The following is a 16,370-nucleotide window of genomic DNA, read 5'->3' as shown; positions in this document are numbered from 1 at the left end:
CCAAACTATAAAATAAAAACAAAAGATGGACGAATGTCACCGTCGGCCGCCGTCGACTGCCATAGATGGTGGTTGTTCGGTCCTAAATTTTATGAGTTACTTCGTCTCGATACCTCGAGTCCAAATTTGACCTTTATTTTGTCAAAACATGCTCCGAAGTCCACAAATTAGATATTGAAAATGAGGAAGACGAAAACATTTTAGTTGATATTCACGTATTTTGGGACATTTTCCAGTAAAACAATCACCAAATTAGAACTCATGGGGTCGAGACAAATCGACCTAAAATGAAAAATGACGTAGTGGCTTGCGACGACAATTTGCAAAGTAGAGAGAAAATGAGGAGAAAGAACAATATAATAAACAACGTCGTTTTGGTGTATATTTTAGTTTTTCAAAATGACGTCGTTTAGATGCTTGTGCCCATGTCATAACACCGTTAAAAAGCTAAATGAAGTGTGAGCAAAATGATTCAATATGTAAAATTCAGTGAGCAAATTAGAAAAATTGAAAATACAATGAGTAAAATAAGAGAAAGATAGTAAAGTTTAGTGAGAAACGGTATAATCTAGTCATATTCTAAATATAAAAGAATTTGTGCCCCCACTCTACTATAATCTTATACGAATACTCTACTGTGTAGGATTTTACAAGGAAAGAAGGAACTATTCATAAACTGAAATAGCGAGAAAAGAACGATGTGGAGACTCAAATGAATAGGCTTATCTAATGTTCCAAGAGAAATAATATAATCTATAGAAACATGAATATGGTTTACACCTAATAAGATTATATATCCCATCTAAATGTGAGTAACTTCGTCTATAAGATATATGCACGTTATCAATAAATTAAAAATATTTTAAATAGATGTCATCATCCATTTTATCCAATATAATATTATTATTATAATTAAATTATGTTATATTAATAATATACCCATATTCATATATTAGACCCAAAAATATTGATAAGTCCAATATTAAATAAATACCAAAGTCCAAGTCCATTCATAAACCAAAGTCCATTTACATAAATAAAACCCAATACCATTTTAAAAATATATAAACCCATCTACAAGTCCAATATAAAAAACATTTTCATTGATATTTTAAATCCATTTATAAATACATAGGACCATTACATCCAAAGCCCACTACGTAAAACCTAAACACAAAAAATCTAGGGTTTTTTTTAGTTTAGCGGCTGCCTTTTCATCTTTGATCGTTGGGGTCTTGCCTAGGCCAATAAACGAACCGAAAAAATGAACAGGGTATGTTTATGTTCATTTGTTTAATTTTAATCGAACAAATGAATAAATACAAAATTTCTTGTTCGTGTTCTTTTATTAAGAAATGTAGCTTGTTCGTGTTCGTTTATGTTTGTTTATTTAAATGATAAACAAACATAAACGAATGGATATAAACGAATATAAACGATCACAATAAATAAATGTAAAGGAATGCAAACGAACAAACGTGAACAAATGTAAACAAACACAATAAATAAATATAAATGAACATAAACGATCCCACATAAACATAACAAATGAACATAATCGAACACAATAAATGAACATAAACGAACGTAAATAAAAACAACAATAACCGCATAAAATTCATTATTCATTAACGTAACCTACAACTTCAAAGTTAAAATTATTTGGGTGTTAAATGGGTATGGTTTATATTTTATTTAATTGATTTAAGTTTAAAATTATTTGGGTTTTAAAATATTAATGATTTGGTCTTAATATTTTAAATGGGTATGGAGATTGGGCTGAATATAAATGAACATACATAAACGAACATAGACGGACAAAAATGAACGAATATAAACAAACAGATTACTAAACGTTCATGAACATAAATAAACTAATGAGACCTTTCTTCATACTCATTCATTTAATTAAATGAACATAAATCTTGTTCATATTTATTCGTTTAATGAATAAACGAACTTCCTGCTGAACGATTCATAAGCGGTTTAATGAACGTTCGGTTCATTCACATGTATAATATTGCCTTGGGAGTTAAAATCCCATGAGGTGCACGTTTTTTAAGAGAGCATTGATTATCGTCACGTCATCAATCTGCCGGAGAAACACCAATCAATTTTAATAATTGGACCAAGATTTGATCCAACAACCGAAAGCCATTTTTTAGAGACTCGATCAATTGTTTCACACGGTTCACCGACGCACGGATCTCATGCAAGTGTCTTGTCGTAACGTTCCAAAAAAAATAAAATTAATTTTATGGGGGTTCATTTCGACTAAAATTAATTTTCCTTTAAAAATCGAAAAAAGTAGTTTGATGAGTTATCATTAATTTTTATTTAGAGTATGATTGAATCATCCAAAAATGTTGTCATTTTGATAAAATTTAATTTTTAAAAATTTTAAAATAAAATTTTGGTCTACTTTTCAGAAAAAATGTGTTTGGGAGTCAATTATGTGTTGGGAAGATTAGCATTCCCACAACGCTCGAAAATCAGTACCTAGTCAATTATTATTGTCTTTGTAATGAAACTTATGAATTCAAATTTTAAATTAATTAATGATTCCATTTTTAGTTAAATAAATACTATGTTATTTAACCTATTGAAATTTTTAGAGTAAAAATTAATAATGAGTGCATTTAACCGGAGAAAGTTAACCATTAATATAAGATAGAGTGACATCCCACTCATTTTCAACTAAAACTACGAATCGCCAATCTTCTAAAAAATTTCAAGTTAAATTATTGATATTTCAAACCAAAGGTGTCGAAACAATTTTTTCCTCAAAATGTGAGATTTTGAAAACCACATCAAATTTTAATTTATCTCTTTCAATTGATTTTTTTAAAAATAAATACAATTTAAAAAACCTCTCGTTTCGAAAAATTTGGGATTTCGTTTACAATAAAAAAATATGGTTCGAAGAGTCGCCGCCAATCTTTGATTAGGGTGTGATTGGGCACCCAAAAACTTTTTTGTTATTTTAAATAAAAATTAATTTTAATTAAAACAACAAGTTAAAGTCTGCGTTACCAAAATTGAGTTCGGAAGTCGGTTACGAGTGAGGAATGATTAGCACCCCCACAACGCCCTAAATCGGTACCTAATCGATTAATTAACGTCTTTGCAATGAACTTTACAAATTCGAACTTAATTTGATTTTTGATCTCATAAAACAAAGATGTGAATTTAATAATATTCAAAAGCACCCAAATAAAATAAATTAAAATTACCAATTCATTTTAGAAAGATAAAGAATGTTCGATTATTTACAAACATCGAGACCAGATCTTAAAAGCTATAACAACATTTTCTCGATAAATTTAAATAGCCGAACATTTTTTTTCTTCCATTCTCAAATTTTAAAGTGATAGATCAATTTTTAGGCGTGACTAATGGGATACACTTTTATTTTAAAATCATTAAAAGTGGACCTCAAATGCGTTATGACAACTCACTTAAAACAATTTTAAATTAAAAGTGTATTACCCTTAATCCAATTATGTAATATGTCAAGTTATGCACATGAGGATATCATATTCATTAAAGATTAAATAAAGAGCTATCATGTAAAGTAACATATTCATAACAAAATTACATACACCTATTTAATAATATAAGTTAAACTCATGTTGTAATCCATTTATGTTGTAATGTATAAGTAAAAAGCAAGTTGTAATATGCAAAAACAACATCCAACATATTAACTGAAACATATTCAATATAAATATATACATAATATTTACGAACTAGTGTTTAATAATAAATAAATAAAAAAGCACAAATCCATGATTTAAACGTGAAAACATACAACTTTTGAGGGATCGAGAATCTGAGTTTACCAAACAAAATCGGTGGCCAAAACTTAATTAACCCAAATGCTTTAATATATAAGCTAAACTAAAAAAAACCTAAGCTAAACTCCTAAATTTAGCACTTCCGTTTCCAGTACCCTTCTCCATTCTCCCTTTCTTCCCCGATAGTTGAATAGAGAGCCTCCATCGCCACCATTCGACCACCACACCTTGGTGGCCAACTTTTATTTGACTTCAACCGTATTTCACCTCAACCGAATGGCAACGCAACGACGAAAGAAGCCTAACCACTTCGGTTTTCCATATCCCAAAAGAACCCACTCTCAACCGAGGACTTTGGCGTACACCTAACCTTCACGATCGAGAAAACCATTCCGATGACCACCCTCAACGGTGACTCTCTACTTCTCCGACGATGGACTCAACTTCTCTTCCTAACTTCCTTTACACTATTCGAAACACATAAGCCCTCTCTTCAAAGCCCCCCAACAACGAAAGAAATCGAAGAAGAAAGGTAAATTTCTCTCTCTTTTTCCCTACGCTTAGTTTTGTTTCATAACTTACATGTACTAAATCTAATCTCAACTCTTTTTTTATGTCATAGCCCGTACTAAGAACAAAAGGAGTTAACAAGACTTCACTTGAGTTCGTATAACCCAGGTGATTTAACCCCAAATTCTCTTTTTATTTATTTCGAATGAAAACCTAAGGTCATGATTCCTAAGAAACCTTTTTTAGACATGCAAAATATGTTTTATTTACTGATGCATTCGAAATAAATAAAAATTAGCGAAGAGAATACTACTGTACAAATAATAAAGAAAATGAACCTTGAAAGAATTAGACTTTTACCTTGATTGCTTTGGTTCGTTGAAACAAGTGAACTTTTCTGTTTCTTTTGATCTCCAAATAGGAGAAAAGTCCAGTACAATGTTTTTCTGTTTGTTACTATTTTATGTAAAGAGAAACAATCATAGAGGTTCTTTGCTTTGCTCTCGGTTAATTGCTGATATTCATTTTTTTTCTAGTGGTTAATTTCTTTTAGTTTTCAGTAGTTAATCCCTCCACTATCTGATTATATTAACTGCTAAAAACTGACCCCAATTTCTCTCCACTTTTGCATGCAGTTGCTGTCCATTGGGCTTAAAATGGGCCTCCAACTGGTTTGGGCTCATTTGGGCTCTCATTGCTTCGGGTCTGCTACGACTTGGCCCCGGACAAATCGAGTATCTATAGCTGCCCCTCTTTGCTCATTGTCAAGTAATAAAAATAGGGAAAAGATCAAAAAATGATCGAATTTGTCCGGTCACGAAAACCTCAAGAAGTTAATCCACTCTACTGTTACTTCGGAATAAATTAGACTTGAAAAATCTTCAAATGACGGGTCTGCTCCCTCTTGTTCAGCGATTAAGGAAATCGAACAATCTTCTAAAAATGGGTTTGCTCCCTATTGCTTCAGGGAGTAGAACTCGAATAATCTTCTGCTTACGGGTTTGCTCCATTTTGCTTCAGAGAGTAGAACTCGAACAATCTTCTGCCTAGGGTTCACTCCCTCTTGCTTCAGGGAGTAGAACTCGAACAATCTTCTGCCTACGGGTTAGCTCCCTCTTGCTTCAGGGAGTAAAACTCGAACAATCTTCTGCCTACGGGTTCGTTCCCTCTTGCTTCAGGGAGTAGAACTCGGACAATCTTCTACCTACAGTCCTCCCTCTTGCTTCAGGGAGTAAAACTTGAACAATCTTCTGGTGTACTTCTGCTACACTATTTTCCCATGAAGGCTCAACTTTGAAGGTTAAACCTGAAAATCAAACGTTGCCACTCATTAATGTATGCTTGAAGATTTGAAAAACATTATACTCGAAAAAATTAGAATTTAAGAGAATCTTTGATAATCTATTTCTCTTGTGGGAGCTTGTCTCGCAATAACTAGATATAAGAATCTTCTTGGACTTGACTGCCATCTGAACCTATCTCTTCTTGGGACTTTGAATTGGTTAATGACTCCCCGTGTTCATTTTCTTTTAATCAATTGATTAACTTCTTTGTACTCGAGAACCTTCGCTTTCCTCTCACATCTAATGATATGATGTTTGCTCTAACACTCTTTCGAGAAGGCTTAAAATGGCCCGAAGGACTTATCATCTTGCTCGAAAGACATACAAATGACCTGAAGGATTTCATCATCATGCTTGAAAGACTTATTGATGGATTTGCTTCACTACTCTTCGGTGAAGGCTTACAAACTACCCGAAGGATTTAATCATCATGCTCGAAAGACTTACTGATGGCCCGAAAGACTTACTGATGGCTCGAAGGACTTCATCATCATGTTTGAAAGACTTACTGATGGGTTTGCTTTACTACTCTTCCGTGAAAGCTTACAAATTACCCGAAGGATTTAATCATCATGCTCGAAATACTTATTGATGGCCCGAAGGACTTACTAAGTGAGAAATTTTGGAAATCGCCTTTTTAGTTTTCAAAGGTTTCATTTCCTTAAAACATCACTTTCTTATTTTTCAAATTCATGTGAAAACATCCTACCCGAAGGTCTTATGGATGGCCCGAATGACTTATCATCTTGCTCTAAAGGCTTACAGATGACCTGAAGGATTTCATCATCATGCTCGAAAGACTTACTGATGGCCCGAAGGACTTAAATTATTTACTGGGTAAGAAACCTTACTTATTTTTCAAAATATCAATTTTCATATTTTAACGAGAAATCCTTCTCATTTCACTTCATAAAAATGACTTAATGATTGGTCCACGTGCCCCGCTTCAAAGCAATGCTTCCTCTGTGGATTGACCCTTGCGTTCTTCAGGTTCTGCCTCACTAAACATGATTCCCTGTATTTGATGTTTAACTTCTACCTTTCAATTGTCAGAATTTTAACATCCTGCATCTTCTCTTTTCGTTGGAAGATCTATCAAAATCATGTGTTTATACATGAAACACGAATGCAATTAAATGTATCAATGTAATGCATTTTCTTTTATGCAAATGATGTTCCCATGAATGCATAAATGTCGATTCCATCATTATTTGACTTCAAAGTGGTGAACTTAGTCTTCTTCTACTTGATCATTCATCTCTGGGGTTTGCTTTAGATATCCGTATAACAACTCATAATTTTCAACTTGCATTTTTAAAGAGCCTTCTGATCTTCTTCTATCTTCTTGTTGTCTTCATTTTCCATCTTTATATCGGAGAAATTATTTTCTCTCTCAACTTCTTGCTATGATCAGAAATACCACTGTGATGCTCCTTTTCCGTCTTTAGCTCAATTACGCTTTCTAAGTTGTTCTTTCAGGACTCTGCCATTGATTGATGCTCAGTTGGTTTGCTTTACAGGGCAAGCTCTGCTCAAATTCACAGTCTGCCGCTGACACTTCAAGTTGTGAGACTCATTCTCAATATCTTCTTGGTCTGAATCTTGTCATCCCAACATGATCTGGGTTTCTGGTCATGCCCCAAAGTGGGTACTCATGGATTTCTTCATGCCCAACATATCATAACTTGAATGTTTTCAGTCTTGTGTCACTTCATAGTAGTGTTGTCAAGTAGTTTGAGGGAGCCTCTTCACATTGTCACAAACACTTAAGAAGTGATCAATTCCTCTAACAAAATGTCTTGCATTTTATACAAGCTGTAATATGTGCCCTTTCTAAATAATGAGATCATCTTCTTGATGGGTTATTAACAACGTCACAAGGAAATGTCACAAGTTTTATTCTTTAGTCCTTCTAATCTCTCAGACCACTTGCTTTCAATACTGTGAAATGCTTCATTATTCAGGCATTATTTATTTTTTCTACAACAGAGGCAGAATGAATCTTTCCAGCTTCAATGACTTTTCACATTTGAGACCGTCCTGTTTGAAAATGTTTTTCCTCTTTTTCTTATTTTAGGGATTAAAGAATGAAAGAATTTTATAAAAAATTATCCCTTAATTCAAGCTCACAATCAAATTAAATCATAAACATGAGTTCACAGAATATCAAAAGAATCAATAGCTTCTTTAATGTTTTCAAAGTTATAGCTCTTTGACAAGTGTCAAAATTGATGGGTTGGCTTCCTATTTTTTAAGGTTTCGGCCACCAAAATTTCACTTCCCTCTCGATCGTCATTAATATTTTAACATGCACCTCTTTCTTGGCTTGGTATTTTAATTGGATACAGACAAAATGACGCAACTTGCATAATCAATTACTAGACTTTCTAGAACACTTCTATTTCAGTTCTCTGAAATCTTCCATTTGTTCAAGCTTCATAGACTCCTCTAACAAAGGTAGTGCAGAAATATCGGTCTAAAAATGAAATTCTTGAGTGCTCGTGTGATATTGACTATAACATGTGTTCCTTAACTCCCTTAGTCCATTTTTACCGAAACTCCTTATTCATAAAATTGATTTAATTTGCCATTATCTGGCTAGCTGAAATCAGCTTTATTGTAATTTGCCTCGATCGGGCTAGCTGAAGGGTTCATCTCATCACAAAGTCTTTGACTTGACAATCACAGTGGAGTATACAGCAAATTGCCAAGTGCCCGATCAAGGTCATGGTTTGAATATAATTTTTTCATAAAGCCAAGGCTTTCGAGTTTCCTCTATAACCAATTGCCTTAGCGGAATAGCTTAGTTTTATTATATACATATAATATAATCACCTTTATCAGGGTAGCTGAATTCTATCCATAAAGCCGGGGCGTTTAACCAATTGCTCTAGAGGGACAACTCAAGCTTTATTGTATACATATAATATTATAATATGGGTATACATATGCAATTTCTTAAGCTTGTCAAGAAGAACCTGTCATAGTCTAGGTGTTGTTGAAAATCAGAAAATCTAATCGTTAGGAGTTCAATTCCCAAGTAACTGACCTAAACTAGATTCATCTACTCGACTATTCCATCTGTAAAGATCATAATCATCATTGAACATCATCAACAAAAGTGTGGTCTATTCAGTTTTGTGACATCATACACAAAAGATGCCCCACGTTGTCTGCTCCTATACATACCTGAATACCAAGCCCCTTGTTCATTCCCTTATAAGACGAGAAGGTTATTTCCTGCAAGACAGGGTATGGTGTTCGATTGTATATCCTGGGGGTAAGGTCCAGGGTCCTTGTTTTACCAGTTTTCAATCATGTCACTTTGTCAAAGAACAATAACTCTGACCATTTACAGAGTTTTTTAATTCAGTTGATATTCAAAGAATTTCAAATTGCAAATTTAATTCAATGCTCACCATCCTTAAAGTAGCATGAATTCATTTAAATATCATTACAAAAAAAAAAAAACTGAGAAAAGATGTAAAACAAGTTCAAACATGATGTTGCAAATGGAATAAAGCTTCATGATATAATAAAATGATCTCTTCATACCTAGGATGCCCCATTACCCATCTAATGTCGTGGAACTTAACTCAAACAGATGCTACATATTGTTCTTTGATGTCCCACTCAAGCTTGTTATCCACTGTTCCACCAATTCCTCTGTCAACGTCCCATTTGCCACAAGCATATCTATCTCCTTTAACAGTGGCCTACAATTTCCCGTAGAATATCCCAATGCCCGCAAGTAGAAATCACTGACACTATCTTGATCATAACTGTGAGCAGAAGGGTCTGGTTACACTTTCAGTGGCCTCGGTGTGAGGTATTGACCTTTAATCAAATGAGGATACAGATCTGAGATAGGAGTTTGGAACACTTTTAAAGCATTTTTTGATCTTGGGACTTTCTTTGGACGACTCGAGCAACCTGCTGCCCCTTTTCTTTTACGGCTTTGAGAGCTCTGGACGTAACATTCATTCACCTCATCATCCTTTTCCTTTTGATCGGTTGTACATTTGTAAATGTCTTTCAAGTTTCCTTTGCTGATTGCATCCATAATTAACTCCCATGGTGTCATAAGATCCTTGAATTTATTCGTCGACTTTCCTAGCATTAACTCAAAGAAAGGAGCTGGAAGAGAATCATGAAACATATATGATATTTCTTCTTCTAACAAAGGAGGTTGAACTTGGGCTGCCATTCCTCTCCATTTTAGGGCATATTCTTTAAAGCTCTCAGTAGCTTTCATTCTTATCCTTTGAAGGTCATGACGTTTTGGGGCTAAGCCTTTAGCATATTGATATTGTCACAGAAAAGCATCAGCTAGGTTGACCCATGTCTTGATCTGTTCTTTGTTCAAACAGTTGTATCATACTATAGCTGACCCAACAAGACTATCATGGAAGTAATGAATCAACAGATTGTCATTATTTAAGTACCCTTCCATCTTTCTACAAAACATCTTTAGATGAATTATGGGACAACTAGTGCCATCATATTTCTCAAAATTAGGCACCCTAAATTCATGTGGGATGACCAAATCAGGGACCAAACTGAGTTCTCTAGATTATAACTCCTTGTGAGGGGCATTAACAACCTTCATATCTTTAATGGCTTCATTCAACCACCTGAATTTGTCTTCAAATTGCTCAAAATTAACGAGGCTCATCCCTAGGTCTGAGTTAGATGCTCCAGGGTAGGTTATGATTCTCGACATAATAGTCTGATGAGACTGATATCCTTTATCAATGATTTCCTCTCTATCAACAGCCTTAGTTGCCAAAACATGGGTCATTTGATTTGATACCCCTTGCAGAAAACATAAAAAAATAGGTTAGTACAAATAAGATAACAAAAGGACAAAAAGCAACAATAGCAAAATAAATAAATTGAAGATAATAAGAATGCAAATGCAAATGCAAATGCAAATGCACAAGGTGTTAATTCCAAAAGTGAGCACCATAGAACAACCTTCATTTAGACAACGAGAATTCAGTACACCATGTAGCCAAAATATATAAATATGATTCTTCATTCCTTCATTTCCTTGAGTCGTACTCTTCATGGAACCTAACATTGCACCCAAAGTTTTCGTCGTATTTTATCACCTTTGATGACGACGGATGTCCTTAAATTGTATCTTGAGGTCTCTATTTTTACTTTCTATACGAAGTGGTCTTCATGTCTTTATGAAGGGTATTCTCATCATTGGTATAACTGTATCTATCTTCTAAGGGAATATCTTGGCCTTCACTCCTTTAAAGGAAGTCTTCAATCAGCTTCAGATTTCTTCATTCATCGGATGTCATTCTTCATGGATCATTTGAACATATTTGAATCTCCTGATTTTTACTACATGGTTAAGAATTTCTTGTCTCAATATGTCCAGCTTTCTTATTAGTCAATCACTTGCTAATTAACACCTTGTGATGACATGAAGATGCGAATACAATAAAATCAAAATAAAATAGACATAGAACAAAAATGGGTTAGTGCACATAATATCAACAACAAAATAATAAGTATCATAATCATTAAATAAAACCTACCCTCACATGCTATCTACCCAATCATGCTTTAGTAGATCCTACCTAACATGATATCTACCTCCATGCTTTGTTTGAACATTAAAACCCTAATCGCATGATATCTAATTCGCATGCTTGCTCGAGAAAAATAAACCTAACCGCATGATCTCTAGTTCGCATTCATTTATTCGAAAAGATAAAATAAATGACTCAAAAAGCTTTTCCTTGTGTACCCTCCTCATACGACTCTTAAGGTTCGGGTTAGGCTCGACCTAAATTCAGGCTCTATGTTCACTATATGCTGGGTCTGGTTCTAAAGTAATAGGTTCTTGAATTGTCCTTCTAGGTACCCCCTTGGGCTGCCAAACCCTCAATCCTGACCCATCACAGGCTTTAGGGGATCGAATTCAATTTCTAGTGAACACACCTCCTTATGTCCATGTGGAGGTGATTACCATCACGAGGAGCATAAGGCGTGAGCTCCAGGAGCGATCCACTATCCCATGCGGAGGTGAAAACCACACGAGGGCATAGTCTCTCACTCCTACTTAATTAGGATGGAGTGAGGTTATAGCTCATGTCATGAAAATGCAGTTGTGCAATGTGTGAGGAAAAGTGAAAAAACACATAATAAAAAACTCAAAACCAATTCCCAAAACACACAATTATTCTGAAACCATTAGCAAACAAATCAATACAACTATTTATTAGTTAATAAATTATAAACAAAAAATATTAAAACCAAACAAGGGATCAAAACCCAAGTTAAAACGAATTTATAACCTTAAATTGTAAAGACAATTAACTAATCAACTATCGGCCTGACTCTCTAAAAAAAGACCCCAGCGGAGTTGCCAAGCTGTAGAAATGATTTTTTTCACAAAAGGTGAGATTTTGAAAACCACATCAAATTTTAATTTATCTCTTTCAATTGTTTTTTTAAAATTAAATGCAATTTAAAAAACCTCTCGTTTTGAAAAATTTGGGATTTCGTTTACAATAGAAAAATATGGTTCGAAGAGTCGCCACCAATCTTTGATTAGGGTGTGATTGGGCACCCAAAAACATTTTTGTTATTTTAAATAAAAATTAATTTTAATTAAAACAACAAGTTAAAGTCTGCGTTACCAAAATCGAGTTCGGGAGTCGGTTACGAGTGAGGAAGGATTATCACCCCACAACGCCCTAAATCGGTACCTAGTCAATTAATTAACGTCTTTGCAATGAACTTTACAAATTCGAACTTAATTTGATTTTTGATCCCATAAAACAAAGATGTGAATTTAATAATAATCAAAAGAACCCAAATAAATTAAATTAAAATTACCAAGTCATTTTAGAAAGATAAAGAATGTTCGATTATTTACAAACATCGAGACCAAATCTTAAAAGCTATAACAACCTTTTCTCGATAAATTTAAATAGTTGAATATTTCTTTTTCTTCAATTCCTAAATTTCAAAGTGATGGATCAATTTTTAGGCGTGACGGATCAATTTTTAGGCGTGACTAATGGGATACACTTTCATTTTAAAATCATTAAAAGTGGGGCTCAAATGCGTTATGTCAACCCACTTAAAACAATTTTAAATTAAAAGTGTATTACCCTTAATCCAATTATGTAATATGACGAGTTATGCACATGAGGATATCATACAAATTGTAAAAAAATGTCATACGATCACATATACATTAAAGATTAAATAAAGAGCTATCATGTAAAGTAACATATTCATAACAAAATTACATACACCTATTTAATAATATAAGTTAAACGCATGTTGTAATCCATTTATGTTGTAATGTATAAGTTAAAAGCATGTTGTAATACGCAAAAACAACATACAACATATTAACTGAAACATATTCGATATAAATATATACATAATATTTACGAACTAGTGTTTAATAATAAATAAATAAAAAAGCACAAATCCATGATTTAAACGTGAAAACATGCAACTTTTGAGGGATCAAAAATTTGAGTTTACCAAACAAAATCGGTGGCCAAAACTTAATTAACCCAAATTCTTTAATATATAAGCTAAACTAAAAAAAACCTAAGCTAAACTCCTAAATTTAGCACTGCCATTTCCAGTACCCTTCTCCATTCTCCCTTTCTTCCCCGATAGCTGAACCGAGATCCTCCATCGCCACCATTCGGCCACCACACCTTGGTGGTCAACTTCTATTCGACTGCAGCCGTACTTCACCTCAATTGACTGACAACCCAACGACGAAAGAAGCCTAAACACTTCGGTTTTCCATATCCCAAAAGAACCCACTCTCAACCGAGGACTTTGGCGCACACCTAACCTTCAGGATCGAGAAAACCATTCCGTTGACCACCCTCAACGGTGACTCTCTACTTCTCCGACGATGGACTCAACTTCTCTTCCTAACTTCCTTTACATTCTTCGAAACCCATAAGCCCTCTCTTTAAAGCTTTCTCTCTCTTTTTCCCTACGCTTTGTTTTGTTTCATAACTTACATGTACTAAATCTAATCTCAACTATTTTTTTTGTCATAGCCTGTACTAAGAACAAATGGAGTCAACAAGACTTCACTCGAGTTCGTATAACCCAAGTGATTTAACCCAAATTCTCTTTTTATTTATTTCGAATGAAAACCTAAGGTCATGATTCCTAAGAAAACTTTTTTAGACATGAAAAATATGTTTTATTTACTGATGCATTCGAAAGAAATGAAAATTAGAGAAGAGAATACTACTGTACAAATAATAAAGAAAATGAACCTTGAAAGAATTAGACTTTTGCCTTGATTGCTTTGGTTCGTTGAAACAAGCGAACTCTTCTGTTTCCTTTGATCTCTAAATAGGAGAAAGGTCCAATACAATGTTTTTCTGTTTGTTACTATTTTATGTAAAGAGAAACAATCATGGAGGTTCTTTGCTTTGCTCTCGGTTAATTGCTGATATTCTTTTGTTGTTTTCTAGTGGTTAATTTCTTTTAGTTTTCAGTAGTTAATCCCTCCACTATCTAATTATATTAACTGCTAAAAACCGACCCCAATTTCTCTCCACTTTTGCATGCAGTTGCTGTCCATTGGGCTTGAGATGGACCTCCAGCTGGTTTGGGCTCTCATTGCTTCGGGTCTGCTACGACTTGGCCCCGGACAAATCGAGTATCTTCAAAAGGGATACACCACCTAATATAAGGTAGAGTGGCAACTTTCTTTATTCAGAAAGAAACAAGAAATATCATAATCATTGTATTTGTTTATCTAAAGTTGTGCAACAAACAAAAGTTTAATTAATGGAAATTACTGGGCGTTTAAGATAGATGGGAAAAGTTCGAATATTTATAAGTGTCGAAACGGTCTTTAAGCTTTTTTATGGAGTTAGGCGGAGATCAAACCAACTTAATTTTAAAAGTTAAGTTTTGAAAAGAAAATAAATTAAAGTCACCATTGAGCTTTGGGTTAGGAAGTTCGAATACCTAAAAATATGTTTTAAAATAGTTTTTAAGAAAAATAAAGTCAGAAGATAAAAATAGTCTACGTTTAACCAAAAACTCATTTTAAAAAGGGTTCAGAAGTCGATTACACATGGGGAATGATGAGCACCCACAACGCCCGTGATTGGTATCTAATTGATTATATGTCGTCTCTATGTTTGAAAATTATAAATTTGAATATTATATAAATTATGGTCCATCTTTAGAAAAAATTAAAACGGGCACCATTTTATATGAACAATCCTCGAAAACATACTTCTCTTGTAGTCGAGAGACTTTTCCATGGATTCCCCATACAAAACGACATTGCCTTGATTTTTATTTAATATAAAAATATTATAGGATTATATTTAAAAACCTTTAGAAAAACATTCGAATAAAAGGATTACCCTTTCGTATGGACAATCTTTGAAAATGCGTTTCCCTTGTACTTGAGAGACTTTTCCATAGATTCCCTACAGAAAATAATATAAAAAAATCACAATCGAGTCTAATAAAATAGTTTAGGTACTGTACAAGTATGATATAAACAAATGTTTAATATTTGAATATTAATGTTCACGCATTACACAAAATATACATCATCCTTAAAACATATAATGTATAAATGTGCATGACCACATTACATACGCACATATAAAACAGAATGTCAACATGTATTTAATACGTAAATAACATCCCAACAAACATGACTATAATATATACACAAGTAAGACAAAACCTGTTAATATATATATATATATAAAAGTCTATACACAAAATGATGTAAGTCGTGAGAGATGGGAGCAACCTGTATAAGTGCACCATTAAAACCAAAACATTAATATATATACACATGCGAATATGGAGGATTGAAGTGAAAAATATAAAAACTAAAGAGCATAGCAAATAAGGGACCAAAATAAAAAAGGTGACAACTTTAAAGACCAAACAACAAGACCAACAAGGATTAAGGAAACCATTGTAAATATCATTCAAACTAGGCACTGCAATCGCAATAAAAACCATTATTAACATTCAAGACTAAAATGAAAAATAAAGAAATAAGGAGCTAAATGTAAAAGAGAAGCTAAAAAGAAACAAACAAGACAAAGTGACCAGAATAAAATGCGAGTAAATTAAAAGACAAAAATCATAACTTCATTAATAATATAGGATTACAAGAAAGGACACAAAACCTGAGGCCCTACACTTGTACATAACCTATAAAAAAGAAAATGGTGGGTTAGCCTAAACGACAGCTTTGTTGGTTCACTTTAAAACCTAAACTCTTTGTTTCAACACTCCTATCGCCTCTATAACTAAGCTGCCATCTCTCTCTTTCTTTTTCCTGAGAATCAAAGGGAAGAACTCCGGTCACCGTCTATCGACGCCAATCACAACTAGATATCACTATCTAAACCAACTTTCTTCAAATGCAAACGAAAATTGAAACCTTTTGATCTTTAAAAATGGCCCATTTTTTGAAACTAAAAGAAAAAAAAATCAAGCCTCAACATAAAGGAACGAGGTTACCTTCGAAATACAAAGGGCTTCTTGACTCCAACGAGTGGTTTTGCTCTCAACGAGGAAGGTAAGCTCTTTTTTTATTTCTCCTTTCTGGGTATCTTTTGATTTCGAATAAACGCTCTGTTTTTTTGGTTATTGGTTATTGATTCCAAGATGGCTCTTTCTTTCCTTTTATTTTCCTTCCTCCTTTTTCCTCTATATT

The sequence above is a fragment of the Hibiscus syriacus genome, unplaced genomic scaffold (genome assembly GCF_006381635.1).
Source record: "Hibiscus syriacus cultivar Baekdansim isolate YM2019G1 unplaced genomic scaffold, ASM638163v2 tig00005974_pilon, whole genome shotgun sequence".
Taxonomy (NCBI): domain Eukaryota; kingdom Viridiplantae; phylum Streptophyta; class Magnoliopsida; order Malvales; family Malvaceae; genus Hibiscus; species Hibiscus syriacus.
The sequence above is the reverse complement of the archived record's forward strand: the minus strand, read 5'-3'. Positions refer to the sequence as shown.